The following is a 19398-nucleotide window of genomic DNA, read 5'->3' on the forward strand; positions in this document are numbered from 1 at the left end:
TTTGGATATTTCCTAGAAATTGAGTCATACAATACATGGCCTTTGTGTCTGGTTTCTTTCCCTTAGCATAGTCTTTTCAAGGTTCGTCTTCATGAATCAGTATTTCATGCCTTTTTACGCCGCATAATATTCCATTGTATGGATGTATCATGTTTTGTTTATCCAGTCATTGCTTGAAGGACATCTGGGTTGTTTCCACTTTTCTGCTAATGTAAATAGTGATGCTATGAACATTTCTGTACAAGTTTTTGTTTGCACACCTGTTTCCAATTCTTTTGGGTCCAGCAACACTTTCTGAAGTCTGTTCTTCCCCACTGATGGGCAGTCTCACTTCTGGTCGACACTGAGTTTCCACACATGTGTCGGTCTCTTTCTAGACTCCTTATTCTGTTCCCTTGGTCCAATAATCCATCCTGGTACCGACCCTATACTGTTAGAGTTTCATGGTATGTCTTGATATCTGGTCAAGCAAGACCCCATCTCTCCCCTATCTGCTTTATCAAGACTGTCTTGGTTACACTAGGCCCTTTACTCTTCCATTCAGATTTTTTCTTTTTTAATAAATTTATTTATTTATTTATTGGCTGTGTTGGGTCTTCGTTGCTGCACACGGGCTTTCTCTAGTTGTGGCGAGCAGGGGCTACTCTTCGTTGTGGTCCACAGGCTCCTCATTGCGGTGGCTTCTCTCGTTGTAGAGCACAGGCTCTAGGTGCATGGGCTTCAGTAGTTGCGGCACATGGGCTCAATAGTTGTGGCTTACAGGCTCTAGAGCGCAGGTTCAAGAGTTGTGGCATACAGGCTTGGTTGCTCTGTGCCATGTGGTATCTTCCTGGGGCAGGGATCGAACCCGTGTCCCCTGCATTGGCATGTGGATTCTTAACTGCTGCACCACCTAGGAAGTCCTTTCCATTCAGATTTTAAGGGCTCTGGGCTCTGCCCACTTTCTCCTCCAAGTTCCACAGAAACTCTGTTGGGATTTATTTTGAGGGTATAGGTTGATTTGTGGCGATTGGCTACCTTTGTGATGTTGAAAATTTCCAGCACATACTCATGTCTCTTTTTCCTCCCACCTAAAGACTTTTGCACATGGTTCTGCTTGGGTCACTCTCCCCCAAGTCTTCACCTAGTGAACTCCTCCTTCTCCTGGTCTCAGGTCCTCTGCACCCTGTATTTCTCCCTCCGAGCCCTGATCACAATGGTCCTGAAATCATTGATTGGATGGGGTCTTGCTTTAATGTCTGGGCTGCAACCTCCTCCAGGGCTACGATGCTGTCTCAGTGTTTGCCTTGATGTCCTCAGCTTGAAGAACAGGGGCTGACAGATACTCGGGTCCCCAAAAGTATTTTGTTAAAAGAATGAAGGAGGTACAGGGAGGAAGGTCTTCTGGCCCTGGAGCAGTTTGGTCATACCTAGAGAGATGGTGAACAAAGTTACTTAACTTGCCTGTGCCTCAACTTTCTTCCCTGGAAAATGGGGATGTGATTAGGGTGTTCAGAGGATGAAGTGAGCTCAGGTGTGTGCAAGGCACTTGGAGCAAAGCCTGGCAAGTGATCAGAGCTACCTCTGTTTACCTGCCCCGCCCTTCCCCTCTGTGAATAGTCAGCCTAGAACTCCTGTAAGCTCCAAAGCCTTTTCCCCAACAGTTACCCCATTCTGCTTTTGCCTCTCCCATGAACTAGTCATCTTGTTCCCGTTTAATCTGTGATGCAAACGATGGGAAGAATAACTCATTTAAGGCCTTAAACCTAGAAGTCCTGACCCAAAGCTAATGTATGTAATCTTGAAGGTGTTTTCCAGTTCAGCCATTCAGTCAGTAGAATTGCCAGTTAGATTTTCAGAACTAAATAGCCCCTCCCAAAACAAGACAAAAAGAGAAACTCAAAAAACAAAACAAAAAAAAACTCTTCCAGATCCATAGTATTGACTTAAATTATTTTTATTTTATTGTTACTGAAATAGGTATAAACCTAAAATTAATCAGGAAGTCCTCACGCTCATAATTCCATAAACCAACCATAAAACCAAAACAAAATTTCTAAGTAGCTACAAACACAACCTCGAAACCAATAAAATCCAAATTAACAGCATTAAATTAATGTGACTGATGATGTGTTGCTGAAACCAAACCTCTTGCATCGAGTTTAATGGTAGCAGAGTGATGTTTTTACATGTTTCATCTCCTGGGTCATCTTTTTTTTAATTAATTAATTAATTTATTTATTTATTTTTATTTATTGGCTGTGTTGGGTCTTCGTTGCTGTGCGGGGCTCTCTCTAGTTGCAGCTAGCAGGGCCCACTCTTCGTTGTGGTGCACAGGCTTCTCATTGCGGTGGCTTCTCATTGCAGAGCATGGGCTCTAGGCTCTTGGGCTTCAGTAGTTGTGGCGCACAGGCTTAGTTGCTCCACAGCATGTGGGATTTTCCTGGATCAGGGCTCGAACCCGTGTCCCCTGCACTGGCAGGCAGATTCGTAACTACTGCGCCACCAGGGAAGCCCTCCTGTGTCATCGTTTGATTTTGATCATGATAAGTTATCACTTGAGCCATTGTCAGAATTACTGTCATAGTTTCCTTTAAAAAATAAACAAGCAAGCAACTCATTCATTGTCCAGTTTGATGGGCTGAGCAATTTAAACAATGCATCCTCAAGTGCAATAATGGAAAATGGGAAATAATGCACTTGGTATAACATCACTCATTGTATATTTCCTGTGATACTCACCACTAATGAACTATCACAAGTGAGTCCACCAAAGACAATAATGGAGCCGTTTATGCTTTTCCAAAGGATCTCTTGTGCTGATTACCATGGAACTCCTCCTTCCTGAGCCACTGCCTGGGCCTGATGATTCAGTTCTCCCACCCGTTCACGCCACTGGACCCATCAGGAAACTTCATTCCCCCAAGCTCCAAAACCTCACCTGGCCCCCTGCAGCCTCTGTGCCTCCTTTAGGTATTCAGTCAGGCCTCTGTTCTTCTCTCATTAGCATGAAACAACTTATACATCACACCCAGGCCCTGTGCCATTTTCATGGTGTCAAATTACAGTTCCAATGTATTAGCATACTTAACGAGCTAATTTCTTAGTCTCTGAAATTGAAGTAGGAATGCACAGGATCCTGGCCAAAAGGAAGTTTTGAGTTTCTGCACCAGCAAGATAGGTGGTCTGGGAGCCGAAGCAGTGAAGCGACTGTTGTGGGTTCCAGTGGAAGACTAAGTGAGCCGGCTATGCCTGCATCGACTCACCAGAAGGAAACTGTTGTCACACTGGGCACAGAAGCACAAACTCTGAAATAGATTTTTTTTTTTCTTTAGTTCCCTTCTAAAAATTCTAGTAGAGAACCCCAGGGTGTGTTCAGAATTCTGTTTGAGAAACTCTGGGCCCGAAGACCACTAAGTCTGCGAACAAACCCGGGCAGGGCGGGCGCTAGGTGTCCAGTGACCAGCCCCTCCCGTCCGGAGCTCAGGACTTGGGGTGCTCCTGCGAGAGCGGCTCCAGCCCTCCGGCCTGTCGCTGTCTACATCTGCGCCCTTCCTTCCCCAGGAAACAAATGGTGGATCAGACCTCCCCAGCTCTCCGCTGCTCCCGTGTCTGGAGAGGCGCCAGGGCACCGGGGCCCCTCCCTGCCGTCCTGGGTGACAGACCCCACCCCACTCCACCCTCGGATACTCCGGGTCCCCCACCCGCCACCCCCGCCGCGTGCAGGCCCGAGAAGGCAAAGAGGCCCAGCCACCCTCACCAGGGATTTTCTTTTCTTTTTTTTTTTTTTGCTGGTTTCAGGCTTTTTTCTGCCTGAGTGAAAATGAAACAAACACCCCCTGCGCCTCCCCGCCACCAGGCACACACGCGCACCGGCTCTCGCGCACTCGCGCGCCGGGCCTCCCAGCGGCCGTGTCCGGGGCGGGAACCTCTCTGCACAAACAGCCGGGGGCCCGGCCGAGCGGGGAGCGCGCCGCCCGCTGCGCAGTGCCTGCCGGCTCCCTCGCCCCCCGGACCGCCGCGCGCCGCCCGCCGCCCCGGAGGAGCGCCCGGCGGCCGGTCGGCCCGAGCGCAGGCGGCACACCCCGCCCCGGCACGCCCCGCCGGGCTCGGGCGGAGGCAGCGCGCCGCCTGTTCGGGCAGCCGAGGACGCCTCCGGGGCCGGGAGCCGAGGCGCGGGCCAGCCCCGAGCGCGCACAGCTTCTGCGGATCAGGTGGGTCCCGCGGGGCGCCGCCGGAGCCCCCGGAGGCCGCGATCCCGGCCCGGCCCGGGGCGGCGGGCGGCGCGTGGCGGCGGCGCGGGGAGAGGACGGGCCACCGCGCCGGCCCTGCCCTGTTGCTGCCCTGCCTGTGTCCCCGCTTTTGTTCTTGTCGCTACCGCTGTGCCCAGCTCCGACCCCGTCTCTGTCCCCATCCTGTCCCTGTCGCTGCCTCTGCCCAGCCTTCCAGACTCGGGCCTTTCGGGCGGCGGGGAGGGCTTCCCGCGGAGTTCCCGGGGTGGAGGCGGGAGAGGGAAGGCTCAGGGGGCGCAGGGCGGGACCACTGAGGAAGTCTTGAAAGGAGGGAGGGAGGGATCTGCCCCCATCTATGGGGCAGGATGGGAGAAGGGCCCCCTCGCCCAGGACCGGACGGGAAGAGGATGCCTCCGGGAAGGGGCAGCCTGGGAGGGTGAAGCGAGGGGCGCAGGAACCCCTGAGAGCAGGGCTACAGAGAGGGAGCGGTCGGGAGCTCAGAGAGCCGAGGACCAACCCCGACACCCGGCACCGGGAAAGTTTCAATCGTTGTAACTTTGGCAGCTAAGAGGCCTGCTGTATCGCGGTGACGGGAGGCGAAGGGGGCCCTTCAAGTCTTCAAACCATCGCGTTCCCACCCCAAAGGGACACCATCCCGCGCTTGAACATGGCAGAAAAACAGCTAAACAATGATTGCACAAACGCTTGAAAGGCGTCCAAGAAACAGTAAAGTGGAAAAAAATGTCAGGGCGCGAAGAGAGAAAGCAGAAAGATTTGAGATTCCTCAGTCTTCCCGCGGGCGGGGGAGGGAGGGAGGGAGGCGCGGAGGCTGTCAGCGAGTGCGCTCCTCCCCCAGGAGAGACCCGAGACCCGAGACCCGGGGCGGCTGCGTGTGTGGCTTTTGCTTGTTTGCACATCTTCTGGACGCAGAGCAGGCCCTGTTGCCTCCATCATTTACTTAGAAATAGGTGGGTCTCGGGCAGGAAGTACAAGGGGTGGGGGGGTGGGGCTTGGCCTCGATGCCTCCTAGATGGGAAACCCTTTCCCAGGGAGAGCCTTAGTTTCCATAACCACGAAAGAGATACCGCTGTGAGTAAGGAAATGCCAAGTGCCAAGGGGCTGTGTATGTGTGCGTGTGTGTGGGCGCGAGTGTGTAAGCAGGGGAAGGATGTGGATGTTCTGTTGTACTGCGCTTCTTTGGCTACGCTAAGCACTTTCCACCTTGCTGGGAGTTATTTCTGGGTGTGTCTTGCTTCTGGTGGGGGGGGGGCAGGTGCAAATTCCCAATTATTGTTACATGTAACAGGTGCACAATGACTGAATAAGACCTGAGAGAGTCCCCAGCGTTTACCTTGTCAGGGAGATTTCAAACTTTGCCCCTGAGAGGCCTAGGATCCTGGCTCAAGGGGAGCCATGGTGGGGGAGGGGAGCCCAGGTGGCACGGCTTTGGTCCTCTGCCTTTGCCTCTTCGATGTATTGGCAACCCCCAGAGGCTATTTTTGGTATCAGATTTTTCAGATCCAGTCTGATCTGGCCATCTTTGATGGAGAAACTAAGTCTAGAGGTATGCAAAGTGATTTGGGCAAGATCAGCCAGTGGCCAAGCCTTGCCAGGAAACCTGTCTCCTTAGTCATAGGTCAGGAACGCCTATTCCTGGCCCTGGTGGCTCAACTCTTAGCACCAGCCAGCCTAGACCCTGGCTCTAGGGCTCCAGGGCCACCTCCCTATCCTTGAGGGAGAAGCAGCCCAGGAGTCTCAGCCTCTGAGCTTTTGCAGGCCTTTAGCAGGCCTTTCACATGCAAGTTGGTTTCACAGGCTGAGGTCAAAAAACTTAGGTTCTCCAGAAACTTTCCCTTTCTTAGCCCAGCCCAACAGGTATCATCAGGCTACTTTATAGCTGAGGAAATGAAGGTTTGGAGAGGCCAAGTAACTTGCTTGTGGGCTCTCAGCTCCTAAATTGCAGCCAGGATTTGAAAGCAGCTCTGTCTGGCTCTAAGGCTTCTGCTGTTTGCATTACATCATCTCTCAAGATGCTAGAAAATAGCTAATGGACAGATGTCATCGAGACAGGGGCAAGGATGAGGGGAGAATGCCTGAAAGGGGGGCTGGACCTTTATATAGGTGCATTCAAAGCATAAGTATAATTTTATTTGAACTGAATGTGTTTTCTGCCCTGTACATTCTCTTTATTTTAGTTTTTATTTTCTAGACACTTTACAACTATTTTCTTTTCCTAATTTTTAACTAAAGTGTAATTTGCATACAACAAAATCCACAGATTGTAAGTATTGGGTTCAACAAGTTTTGAAAATTGTTTGCACCAAAGTAACCACCACCCAAAATGAAATATGAAATATTTGCTTCACCCTAGAAAGTTCCCCTTTCCAGTGAATTTTCCTTCTGCCCTTCCAAGCAATCATTTTCTGATTTTCCTCACCATTGATTACTTTTGCCTGCTCTTGGACATCACATATATAGAATCATACTGTGTGTCTCTTTCATGTCTGGCTTATTTCACTCGATGTAGTGTTTGTTAAATTCACCTGTGTTGTGTATATGCGTAGTTTGTTCCTTTCTAGTGCTGAGTAGTATTCCAATTTATGGAGATATATATATACCATCATTTGCATATTTGCTCTCCTGTTGATGAATATTTGGGTTATTTCCAATTTGGGCTATTATTTCTTGTAGAAATCTTCTTTTGTGATCATTTGTTATCATTTAGGAGTGACATTGTTGGGTCATAGAGTATACCATTTTACATTCCTACAGCAACCTATGACTTATAATTATCCCACATCCTTGACAATATTTGGTGTTGTCTGTGTTTTTTACTTTAACCATTTTAGTGCCTGGGTTGTGGTGTCTTACACCTTCTGTTTTTATGATGGAATTTTAAGAGTTCTTGGAGAACACAACATAACTGGGTGAAGACTATGAAATAAGATGGTAGTGTGGAGACTACTATGAGCCATGACTCAGGAGGGAAGGAACCAAATGGTGGCTGGAATTGTGGCCTTAGGAATGGGAATTTATGGGCTCAGGAGAGCTCTTTATGTATCAACTGGGATTTAAAGATCTGGCCCTTGTACTCTGTAAATAGATACATTGACTCATGCTCATGGCTTTAAATGCTACCTGTGTAACAAGCATCTTTATCTCCAGTTCAGATCTCTGTTGTAGGCCTCCAATTCACATGTTTAACTACCCTTTGGTTTAACTGCCTCTTGGATGCCTCAAAGGCACTGCAGACTGGACAAATCCAGAACAGAATTCATTATCTCCTGTTGGCTTTTTGTCATGGGTCACTGGATGAATGATGGTGCCACTAGCTGAGAGAGTACAGAAAGAGGAATGTCTGAGGTTGGGCAGGGAGATACTGAATTTAGTTCCACGCTGAACAGTGTGGAGCAGTCTAGGAAGAGAAGGACTGGATTGCACTGGGCAATTAGGAGATTACTGAAATATACTGCAGTGGTTTTGGTGGAGTGGAGGCCAGATAAGCTAGATTGCCAGTAGGGGAGAGAGAAAGAAGTGGAGTTGGTGAGTAGAGTCAACTCCTTCAAGAAATTTGCTTGAGAAAGCCAGGGGAGAGATTGAGCTATAGTTGGAGGAAGACATGGTGAAGAAAAGGATTTTAGGATGGGAAAGACAAGTGAGATATAGGCTCAGGGGAAGGATTCAGTCCAGGAGAGGGAAGGGATGGCTAATAATGCAAGGTGCTGGGATGAGTAGGAGGGAGTGGGGAGGGTTGGGTTTGAAAAAAGATGGAGAAGCTTCATTAACTACAAAATTCTCTGTTGACTCTTCATGTGCACAACTCCTAATCATGACGTGTGAGGTTCTTCACATCTGCTCCTTCTCATCTCATTTATGTAGTGTATGTCAGTTAGCTTCAGCTGAGTTATGCTGCATAACAAACATCCCCCAACTCTTAGTTTATGACCACAAAGATTTATTTATTACTCACACTACACATCAGCTGGAGGGCAGTTGCAACTGCATGGTTTTGCAGATCTGCTCTGGGTGCCTACCAGACAGAATATCTGCTCCCTGTATTTTCTCCTCCTAGGACCCAGGCTGAAGCTGCTGCTTCTACCTGGTATATGCTATTTGTGGTGAGAGCTGGAGGAAGAAAGAGATGATGTAATGCTTCTTAAAGTCTCTGAACTGGTACATGATCACTTCTACCCATATTCCATTGGTCAAAGCCATTCATATAATCAAGTCCAAAGTCAGTGGGACAGAGATATATGTCCTCTGCCTATTGGCTCAGAATGGATACTTGGAAACAGTAATTCAAATGACCCATATATTTGTTAGAAACTCCCTCATGCAGGTCCTCACCCTATCTTTATCTCTCCAAACTAATCCCCATCACTCCGCCTGCTCTTTGGTACCATTGTTCCCCATTTCTCAAGCATGGCAATGGCCTTTCAAGTCTCTATATCCCTCTGTCTGGGCATCATTATCCACCCCCACCCCCGCCCCCACCATCTAACATAGTTTGGGCAATCCCACCTCTTTACCAGCTCTCTCAAGAGTTCCTTTACTTCCAACCCCACTGCCCCTGCTCAGTTGGTGTGCAGCCCTCTTCAACCCAGACCCCTGCTCCTGTGTGTTCCCTGTTCTCTGCTCCAGACACGTGCCTTCCTGCACACCCTCTCCCTGCAGTCCAAGTCCTCTTTCTAGACACCAAATTGATTGGCGTTTTCCATCTTTCCAAGGTTCCCCTCTGCTCTCAGGATAAAGCACATATCCCTTTAGGTGATATCCAAGGTCTCTGAAGCTCTCATCACTCTCACCACCCCTTGGAATTTCTGCTGCAGCCTAAGGGAATGACTGCAGTGCCTGAAATCTGCTCTGGGCTTTTCCCCATGCTGCTCCCTTTGCTTAGAACACCCTCCCCACCTTCCCCAAAAACCCACCCACAGACTCCTACTCATCCTTCAAGACCCAGCTTAATCATCACCCTCTATAAGATGCCAGTTTCTTCATCCTGCCCCCCATGAATTAGGCACTCCCCCTCCTCTCCCCTGGTCTTTGGGCATCCTGCAGTACACACCCCGATACATTTTGTCACATGTCATCATTCCTGCCCTCCTCAACTGTGAGCTGCTGGAGCACACGGTGCATGTGACCACAGTGCTCTTTGCCTGACCTGTGCTGCTGGCTGAGGGTGGCCTCTGGAGGCCCACTGCCTGAGTTTGCACCCCTAATGACTGTAAAACCTGGGGCAAAGTACCTCACCCCTCAAGTCTGCTGGTAAAATCTTCTCCCTGTGAGAGGGAGGCCAGGTAAGTCAGTCTGGGAAATCAAAAAGTGATATAGATTTGGATTGTGGACTGAAGGCAAAGGGTCATCATTTAGTATACTCAACCCAGAATTATTTATAAAAGTCCTTTCAGTTCCAAAAAGAAGAAGTAAAAATATGTCTTCGAAATCTCCAGCCAAAGCGCTGATCCGCTCAGCTTGTCTCAACCTGGTGTGGAGGCCGGGAGACCTCGGCTGCCTATGGTCAAACCCATCTGCGACTCTTGTCAGGACTTGGGCTCTGGCTTTATTGCCAAATAGTGTCTCCTAAAGGAGAGGTGGCGAGGGCAGCAGGGTGGGCACCCGAGACTGCCTGCTTACGTTTTGTGTCCCTGGGCGAAGCCACACGCAAGCGTCCTCCAGGGAGCTGGGTGCAGGGAACGTGCTTCCTGTAGTGCCTGTCTCAGGCCGTGTGTGGTTGGCGGATGTGAATGGCAGGAAAAAGCGTGGAGCTGCTGCTTGGGCCAGGTCCTAACTGGAGAGTGAGTGATCTGAGACAGAGGGAGCACATCTGGTAAGGCAGGGGGAGAAAGGATTTCTAGAAGGATGTGGTCAAGACGGTTGCATGGCTGAGAGGTTTGGGCCCTGGAAGAGGTCGGCTATGGGGTGAATGCAAGACCCTGGTGGGAACGGAAAAATACTGTAGAGTTGTTTGTACTGGAGTTCTTTACACTCGTGGACAGTGAGACAAGTGAGATCATATATCCACCTCGCTTGAGACTCACAAAAGCCCTGTGAAGTCGGCAAAGCAGGAATTATTCCCCCCATTTTACGTGTGGGGAAACTGAGGCTTAGAGTTTTGATCCTTTGGTCAAAGTCTGTCAAGAGTGAAGCGGCAGAACTGAGGCATGAAAGCCCAGTCTGGACTCAAACATAGTTTGGCTTGGAGACCCTGGTGAGCTGCGGGCAGGGGGAGTGAAGGTGATTCTGAAGGTGGGGCTTGGGGCTGGGGCGCAGATCCATGCCCAGCCTAGGAGAGGGCTCCTGCCTGGCTCTGCTTAGTCCGAAATGAGCCAGAGAATGGAAAGTAGCAGCTGGAAGAGGTTGGAGAGAGAGAGGCCAGGTCTTGTGATTAGTTCTATGTATTTATTTATTTGTCTGCAGCAGGTCTTAGTTGCAGCATGCAGGATCTTTAGTTGCGGCCTGTGAACTCTTAGTTGCAGCATGCACGTGGGATCTAGTTCCCTGACTAGGGATCGAACACTGGCCCCCTGTATTGGGAGCGCAAAGTCTTACCAGCTGGACCACCAGGGAAATCCTTTGTGATTAGTTCTTTTTTTTTTAAATAGATACACAGTAGTATCTCATTATAGTTTTTTTGTTAATTAATTAATTAATTAATTGGCTGCCTTGGGTCTTCATTGATGTGGGTGGGCTTTCTCTAGTTGCCGAGAGCAGAGGCTACTCTCTGTTGCAATGCACAGGCTTCTCATTGCAGTGGCTTCTCTTGTTGGGGAGCACAGGCTCTAGGCATGCAGACTTCAGTAGTTGTGGTACATGGGCTCAGTAGTTGTAGCTTGCAGGCTCTGTAGTTGTGGTGCACAGGCTTATTTGCTCCGTGGCATGTGGGATCTTCCCAGACCAGGGCTTGAACCCATGTCCCCTGCATTGGCAGGTGGATTCTTAACCACTGTGCCACCAGGGAAGCCCATGATTAGTTCTTAATAAAAGTTTCAAAGTCCATCCTAGTCTGGGTGTTTTTATCTTCTGGAGCCTTGCTTTACGTGCCCTGGACTTGGCCCCACATGGGGGGTGGCAGGGTACTAAAAAGAGCTTTGGGCTGGAAGTGAGGTGGTCTCGCCCCACTGGAGCTGGTGCTGCCAGCTGTGGGAGCTGTCAGCCTCAGTTTCCCTGTCTACAAAATGGGACAAAGCTATGATCTAGCAAACTTCTCTCTGAGCAGTAGTTGCTGATAAACAAAACGCAGACAAGTCCAAACCCACAGGAAATGAACATTCAAATTAAAAATGTGCGAGGGAGAAGCAGCTGCTGTGCACAGAGGGATCAAGTTTTGCGCCCTGACTTGTGAGTTTGGGTACCAGGAACTGTAGTTCTAAAAGTTGCACCTCTTGCCAAGACTCATGCTTTGAATCACACATTCATTCAACACTCACTGAGCTGCCAGAACTTTGTTCACTCATTGTTAAAGCATCCAGAATTTACTGAGCACCTGCTACATGCTCTGCTAGACACCTGAGATTAGCAAAGAACAGAGAGGTACAATCCCGGCCCATGCAGAGGTAGAATTCAGCTTGGGAGACACTCATTAAACAACCAGGTGCACAGAGAGAGCCATGAAGGAGAAGTACAGGGTGGGGGGTCACAGGGGCCTGTACCTTTTGGGGCAAGTGGTCTGGAAGGGCTTCCCTGCGGACGGCTTCAAACTGCGGTCCACGGGAGTTAGAGGCTGAAGAGGGAAGAGCATTTCAGGCCAAGGGAAGAGGCTCTGAGAAGCAGTCGTCCTGATCTTCCCCATGGCTGCTCGAGAATCCAGATGGCCCTGGTGTCTGGAGCAGCACGGAGGCGCGAGTAAGCCCAGGGCGATGGGTCAGCTGCCCAACGGGGTGACGTTGTGTTTGGCAGCATCTACGCGCAGAAGCACAGCTGTCCTTTCTCCCCCGTCAGGGAAACCACGAGTCCTCAAGTGGCCCGCCAGCTGTCCCCAAGGGGAACTTGCCTGGCATCTGTGGGGAACGATAAGACACTTCACAAAATCAAGAGCGAGGTTTTCTTCAAGGGGAACATGGCTCCAGGAGAGCAGGGACTGGGTCGGGATTTGCTTTTGTTTGATCTGTTGATCAATGGTTGTCTGTAGATTGGTATTTTGTATTGCAGACTCTATTTTCATAGGTTAGCCAGAGCTGTGCAAAGGAAGGGGGAATTAGTATTCCTCGGTGCAAATGAATTGAGTGCTTAGGAATTCATTCCCTGGTGTGAAAAGGCTCAGTGAATGTTTGCATCTGGTATTTAAGAAGCACATGAGAATGTGGTTTGGGGAGATGGAGTGGTGATGCTTGCACGGTGTGCTGCTAGCTCAAGAGAAGAGGGAGGACGGATTGGCGTGGATTTTTTTTAATGCCTGTTTCAAAATTTTAAACTTTGTATAAGTGTATGACTTCGATATACAAAATCCCTGTAATCCTGAACCTCGGAAATAATCTCCACTGCTTGGTGTATGTTATTTCCAGATTTATCTGCCCAGTTACAAAAATTTACAGGGGTATTTAAAAGTATTACTTAATGAGAAATATGATCTTGACATCTGTAGATTTGTGTGACTTCTACCTCATAGTAAATCTCATCTCAGCAACACACACACACACACACACACTCACACACAAAAAGCAGCACGTGAGAAGAGGAAATGGTCAGGAGTCACGGTTGCCAGCAACTAAGGGAGATGCTAGCTCACTGAGGCAGTGGAGGCATGCGTTGGAAACGTCTGTTGTTGCTCATAGTATCCTTGGGGAAGCTGGAAAAGCAAGCTGCCCAGAACCAGTAGAGGTTGGGCAACCGACAGCACAGTCAGGGTCTCCCAGCGGGGGCTAATTGTAGCTCTTGCTGCCCCTGGAGCTGCTGTAACATTTCACTGGCATCTGAACCTTAGCGCTACTTCTTTATGACACAAAGCTGCTAAGTGACCAGGCCTGGGTCACTCTCCTGCATTCCAGGTGCAGATGAATGGCTGGGGGAGGGTCCGGCTCATTCCGCGCTGGTGGTGGAAGAGGGTTCCTGAGGCTAAGCTGAGAAGTCACAAAATCTTCCAAAGTCACCAAAGATAGGGGGTCCAGGGGTGTCACAGAATCCTGCAGGTCTAAAGAGAGCCACAGGGCCACAGCTACGGGAGGGAAAAGTCTTCCGGGCAACTTTCAGAGGGGCAGCCTGGCCTTAGTCAAGTTATTGAATCCTTGAACCTGTATGTTCTCACGTGTAGAATGGGTTGGTGTGGATTTAAGAGAGAATCTTTGTGTCTAGTGCCTGAATCGGTGCTAGTAAATTGCAGCTGCTGTTATCATTCGTCGTAGTGGAAGTAATGGTAACTTCACTCCACTGTTAATCGGAACAGTTATGTTCTCAAAGGAAGAAACTCAACATATGAAAATCTAGAGGAATTCAGAAGTTACCTCACGTATTTCTACAAACAGATTCCCTGCAGGGTGTTCCTTTAAATTTTGACCTCCCCAGTATACTTATCATAGGATTTAATTTATCAAAAATAAATAAAGGAATGAACAAATCTTATAGGCCCTCGTTAAATACTGTTGAAGACAGCAGTTCTTTTGCCGGAACTGACAGATCCATTTAGAGATCCCAGACTCGCTTCCTCACTGTGGAAGCCGTAAGAAAGGAAGAAGGAAGTTCATGGCCGCAGGGCAGGAGGCACCGCCCCCACACACAGCCCCGGGAGAGTTGGGCTGCACCACCACACCCTCTCCCCAGAAAAACAGACTCCCACAAACACAGAAGGCCTGGGTTAGAGCTGGAGGCCGTGGTATGCGGGTAAATGTTTCACAAGCAGTTCTTTGAAAAATGAAGGCCCAGGGACTTTCCTGGCGGTTCAATAGTTAGGACTCTGCGCTTCCACTGCTGGGGGCATGGGTTCGATCCCTGGTCGGGGAACTAAGATCTTGCAAGCCATGTAGCACAGCCAAAAAAAAAAAAAAACAAAAAAGAAGAAGGAAAAGGAGAAGAAGTAAAGAAAGAAAAATGAAAGCCCTGATATGTGGTATTTGCCAGTTTCCACAGTGCTGTATAAATATTTCCACCATGACCAGTTTTGAGCTACCAGTGGAGGAGTGGGGAGCCTGCTACTGTAGAGTATTTTCCACTATGTCTAGATACAATAGATGTAAATAACCTTAAGAGTACAGCATGTAGTGAAACAATTAGGAAGGGATGAGGTGTTTTTTTTTTAAAGCTCTTTATTGGAATATAATTGCTTTACACTCTTGTACCAGCTTTTGAGGTACACCAAAGTGAATCAGCTGTATTTATACATATATCCCCATAGCCCCTCCCTCCCAGGACTCCCTCCCACCCTCCCTATCCTGGCCCTCTAAGGCATCACCCATCATCGAGTTTAGGAAGGGATGAGTTTTGTTGATTACCTTTGATCTCACTGTAAGTCACTTAGTTGTGAGTTTATAGAATTTAATTTTTAATAATGGCTGTGGGTTTTTTAAATTTGTTTATCTTTTATTTTTCATTTATTTTTTGGCTGCGTTGGGTTTTCGTTGCTGTGCACAGGTTTTCTCTAGCTGTGGTGAGCGGGAGCTACTCTTTGTCATGGTGCACGGGCTTCCGTAGTTGTGGCACGTGGGCTCCTTAGTTGTGACACATGGGCTTAGTTGCTCCGCAGCATGTGGTATCTTCCCAGACCAGGGCTCAAACCCATGTCCCCTGCATTGGCAGGCGGATTCTTAACCACTGCACCACTAGGGAAGCCCAGTGGCTGTGTTTAACAACTTACTCACCAAGTTCCTGAAAAATTAACAACTGGCCCTTGCAAGCCAGCATGAGCCAGCTCCAGCATGCTACTGGCTTGGGAGGTTCTTGGAGTTCTTGGGGACCCCAGAGGACCCAGTGCAAATAGGCCCTCCCCCCAACAGCAGCTTCCCCTGCCCCCAGGCAGTCTCTAACAGGCCAGCCTTTTATTTGCTGTATTACCCATTTCCTCACCTGAAATGATGTCTTTAATGACTTATTAATTACAATTATTGATTTCATTTGTTTGTTTACCAACTAGAATGTGAGCTCTGTGAGAACAGAGGACTTTCTGGGGCAGTTCATTGCCAAATCCTCAGTGCTTAGAACACTGTGTGCATGTAGTTGGCCCTCAGTAACCACAGACTGATTGCATGAGCAGAGATAGGGCTAGAAGCCTTCGAGGGTTCAAATCCTGCCTCTGCTATGAGGTGCATCTTTTTTTTTATAATTGAAGTATAGTTGATTCACAATGTTGTGTTGGTTTCAGGTGTACAGCAAAGTGATGCAATTATATACACACACACACACACACACACATATATACATATATACTTTTTCAAATTCTTTTCCTTTATAGTTTATTAAAAGATATCACATATAGTTCCCTGTGCTATTCAGTAGGTCCTTGTCAGTTATCTATTTTACATATAGTAGTGTGTATATGTTAATCGCCAAAGGATGCCTCTTTCCTTGAGCCTCTTCATCTGTAAAAGAAAAGAGTTTGCGCAGAGACCCCCTAGGGTTCCCTTCAGCTATGAAAAGTCTCTGTGCCTGATAAAGGCATCCCTTCCCCACAGTGCAGCCGAACAGGGATTCTCAACTGAGCCTCCTCAAGGGTAAAAGCCAGTGCACTGGTTCTTAGGACCGTTGGTTTTATTCTTTTCCTCCGAGGGTAGCTTTTAACACTGAGTGCAACATGGCTTTCCTTGAGCTGCCCCAGCCCAGCCTCCTGGGCTGTGCAGAGAGAGAGAGCCCAGGCCCTTCCTGTTCAGGGGCAGCAGATATCCTGAGGCCTGTTGCACTTGCTGCTGGGTGAGATGCTCTAGGGTGAAGGAGGGAAGTCTGCCTGTGTGAGTCGTTCCAGCAAGATGGGGGCCCAGAACTCCACCTGGAACACAGAGCCCACTGGAGCCAAGTGGGGCAGCCGCAGGAGGCAGAACAGGGACCCTACCTGTCTCTTGCATCACGCTTTACATCTTAGGACAATGGGGTAAAAGACCAGTCCTTTCTTTCTTCCTTTATTTCTAGTCTCCTGTGGACTGGTCCTTTGGTCTTTTAGTAAAATACGGTAAACATGAAGTACTCTCAGTTTCTGTGCCTCCTCACGGAGAAATAAACAGCATGTGTCTGTAGCCACACTTTGAGACTCACAGTGGCTGGTGGAAACAGGTGTTTGAGTCCCTTCCCTTTGCAGGTGAGAACACAGGCTGGGCAGGGTTCCGGACCCTCCCTGGGTCCCTGAAGAGTGGAGGGAGGTGGTGAGGCCCATACCTCCATATCCCCTGGGGACAGGCTACCAGCGCTGTCCTGTGGAGTCATCCTCCTCCCTTCTCTGTTCCCTGTTTCCCTCGGGGCTGAGATGACTGAATCGAGCCTCCTCTTCCCTGGGAGGTTCTGGGAAAAGCAGGAACAGATAAACCCAGTCGCATCTTCTTCTGCATCTCATTGTCCTCCTCCGTCAGGTCGTCCCCCTCCGGGGCAGGCTAGAGATGGGCCGGGACCCTCCTTCCACTACTGCCTCTGGGTGCAGCTGGAGGCTTTCTCTGGTGCCCACAACCCCAGGGAGCAGCCGAGCCCCGCGTCCGTCAGCTTCAGGGCAGCGGCATAGGTTTTTCTGCCTTTCCCCGCATCGTTCCCTTCTCCTCCTGTGCTTGGCTCACACGCTGACATTCACATTTGCTTTCCCTGAGGGATGGGGCTTGGACGTGGACTGCGGTTCCAGTAGGGCTGTCTGGGTTCTGCGTGCCCTTCTGCAGATGGCAGACTCGGAGGGGGAACGATTCAGAAACCAGAGATATCATCAAATAGGAACAACTCACACTTACTGGGCACTTACTCACTCCAGACGCTGTTCTAGAAGCTTTACAGGAGTCCTGCCTTTTCATCACCCAGAAACCCTTTTTATAAATGAGGAAACGAAGCACAGAAAGATTTAGCCGTTTCCCAGGGCCACATGGTAGGGGAGAGATCTGGGGCTCAGATACAGGCGAGATGATGGGGCCCTTCACCAGGGCCGCACACTGCCTCCAGAAAGAAGACGGTAGAGCGAGCGAGGAGCCGGTGTAGCCCCCAGCCCAGCCCTCGCACTCAATGGATGGGGACACCCAGGCCCAGAGAGGGGTGAGGGCTTCCCTAAGGTCACAGGGGGCCTGCACTGGAGCCCAGGAATCCTACACGCCACCTTTGGCTCTGTCCTGGGGTTTTACCACCTTGGGTCTAGCATCAGAGTAACAATTACAAGGTAACATCACCAAGACCACTTATCTGCTGGTTCTGTGCTGCGGGGGTGCAGGGGGCGGGGGGCCTGTGAATACACCTGGGCGGGGATGTTGTGGGCGGCCCAGGCAGATCCCAGCAGCGCCCTCCACTGACACTGCTTGAGAAAGGTCTTGGGCATGGAGCCCTGGTTTTAGCCGGAAAAGCTCAGAAACTCTGCTCCCCTGCCAGCCCCCCATGCTGTAGAGAAACATGCTGGACGTCACATTTCCTGTTTGTGAGCCTGGATTGAGGTAGGGGGCAAGGGGAGTGCAGGGCCTTCCTTTCGGGAATTACAATAGTTGGAGGTGGAAAGAGCTGGAAGATTTTGCCTAAATGCTTCATTTTGTAGATACGCACATTGAGGGCACCCCACATATAAGAACCTGGCCTAAGTCATAGAGGGTGCTGGAATCACCCTGGTTTTTGGTATTTGGTTTGGTCTGGGTTTGTTTGTTTTCTTTTTGAGACAATGCAATCATTAGAATGTGTGAGCTGGCAGAGATGCAATCAGTGTCCTCGTTCACCTCCCCAGCTTGTGTAGGTGAGAAGCTGAGGCTGGGGTGGAAGTGGGTGGGGACGGGAGAATACTTTCTTTTTTTTTTTTTTTTTTAACTGTGTGATGCTTTATTGTATAAATGTTTCATCATATATTTAATAATTACCTTATTATTGAAAATGTGGTCCACTTAAGAAAATGTTGGGTTAGCCAAAATGTTCATTCAGGTTTTTCCATAACATCCTGCAGAAAAACGTGCACGGACTTTTTGGCCAACCCAGGATACTTTTTTAAATTAATTTTTATTGGATTATAGTTGATTTACAATGTTGTGTTAGTTTCCGCTGTACAGCAAAGTGACTCAGTTATATATATATAATACATATATCCCTTTGTTTTAGAGCACTTTCTTAAGATCCTAGAGCTAGCCACTGGCAGAGCCCTGAGGAGAACTCATTTTTGGAATCAACATACAACAAATAGCTTTGAATGCCACCTCTCAGTCTGATACTGGTTAACAAGGAACTTTCCATCTGGTGGGGAGGTGGATGGTCATCAAATAATCACGCATATTTGTCCAAAGAGCAGTCACTGCTGTCAAGGAAAAGAACAGGAAGCTACAGGGAAAATAAGACTCTTCCTAAGGGAAGTGACATCGTAGCTGAGAGAGACCTAAAGGACACGGAGGGAGGGGGTAAATGGATGTGAGGGCAGTGGGGAAGGATGTCCCAGACAGGGGGAAGAGCACGTGCAAAGGTCCCGAGGCAGGAAGCACCTCATTTTATAAATGAAAAAACTGAAGCCCAGCTGGGACGAAGTAGGAGAGTAGCATTGACATATATACGCTACCAAATGTAAAATAGATGGCTAGTGGCAAGCTGCTGCATAACACACAGAGATCAACTCCATGATTGGTGACTTAGAGGGGTGAGACAAGGAGGCTGGGAAGGACTCGCAGGAGGGAGGGGATATGGTGATATATGTATAAGTACAGCTGATTCACTTTGTTGTACAGCAGAAACTGGCACAAGGTGTAAAGCAATTATACGCCAATAAAGAGCTTAAAAAAAACAAAACCCAAAGCCCAGAGATTGGAGACCTATCTAGCTTTGTTCCCCCAAGAACCTTTCTCTCTCCGCACCCCCAAGTTCTTTAAAACTTTTTTAAAAGAAAGAGGCAGAAGATAAACAACTAAATAAAAAAACGAGTCAGTGGCAAAGCTGAAATTACTGGGACCCACCCGCCCTCTGCCTTCTGGCGGAGGGAGTTTTAGAAAACTGTCGTCTGGCTGTTTCTGAACTGTGGGACCTTGACTAAGAGAGTCAGCCTCTTTGAGCCCTTGTTTCTCTGCCTGTAAAATGGAACCCCCGCCTGCTGCGCTGTGGGTCCCGCACAGACTTCCCGGGAAGGGCT

The 19398-nt window shown here is 49.1% G+C and overlaps 1 protein-coding gene across 7 annotated transcripts in view; it reads left to right on the top strand.

Moving 5' to 3' along the window:
• Positions 1-3849: 3849 nt before the first annotated feature.
• Positions 3850-19398, top strand: part of GGTA1 (glycoprotein alpha-galactosyltransferase 1 (inactive)) — a 67211-nt gene continuing 51662 nt past the window's right edge. Inside the window, exon 1 of one of the 7 annotated variants that reach the window (XM_057720246.1) lies at positions 3850-4193. The gene's annotated coding sequence lies outside the window, so the exon portion shown is untranslated. Of the gene's footprint in view, positions 4194-5088; positions 5180-19398 lie in introns of those variants that run through there. The other 6 variants (XM_057720245.1, XM_057720244.1, XM_057720241.1 and 3 more) reach the window with 6 other exon arrangements.

The sequence above is a fragment of the Hippopotamus amphibius genome, chromosome 2, assembly GCF_030028045.1.
Source record: "Hippopotamus amphibius kiboko isolate mHipAmp2 chromosome 2, mHipAmp2.hap2, whole genome shotgun sequence".
NCBI lineage: Eukaryota > Metazoa > Chordata > Mammalia > Artiodactyla > Hippopotamidae > Hippopotamus > Hippopotamus amphibius.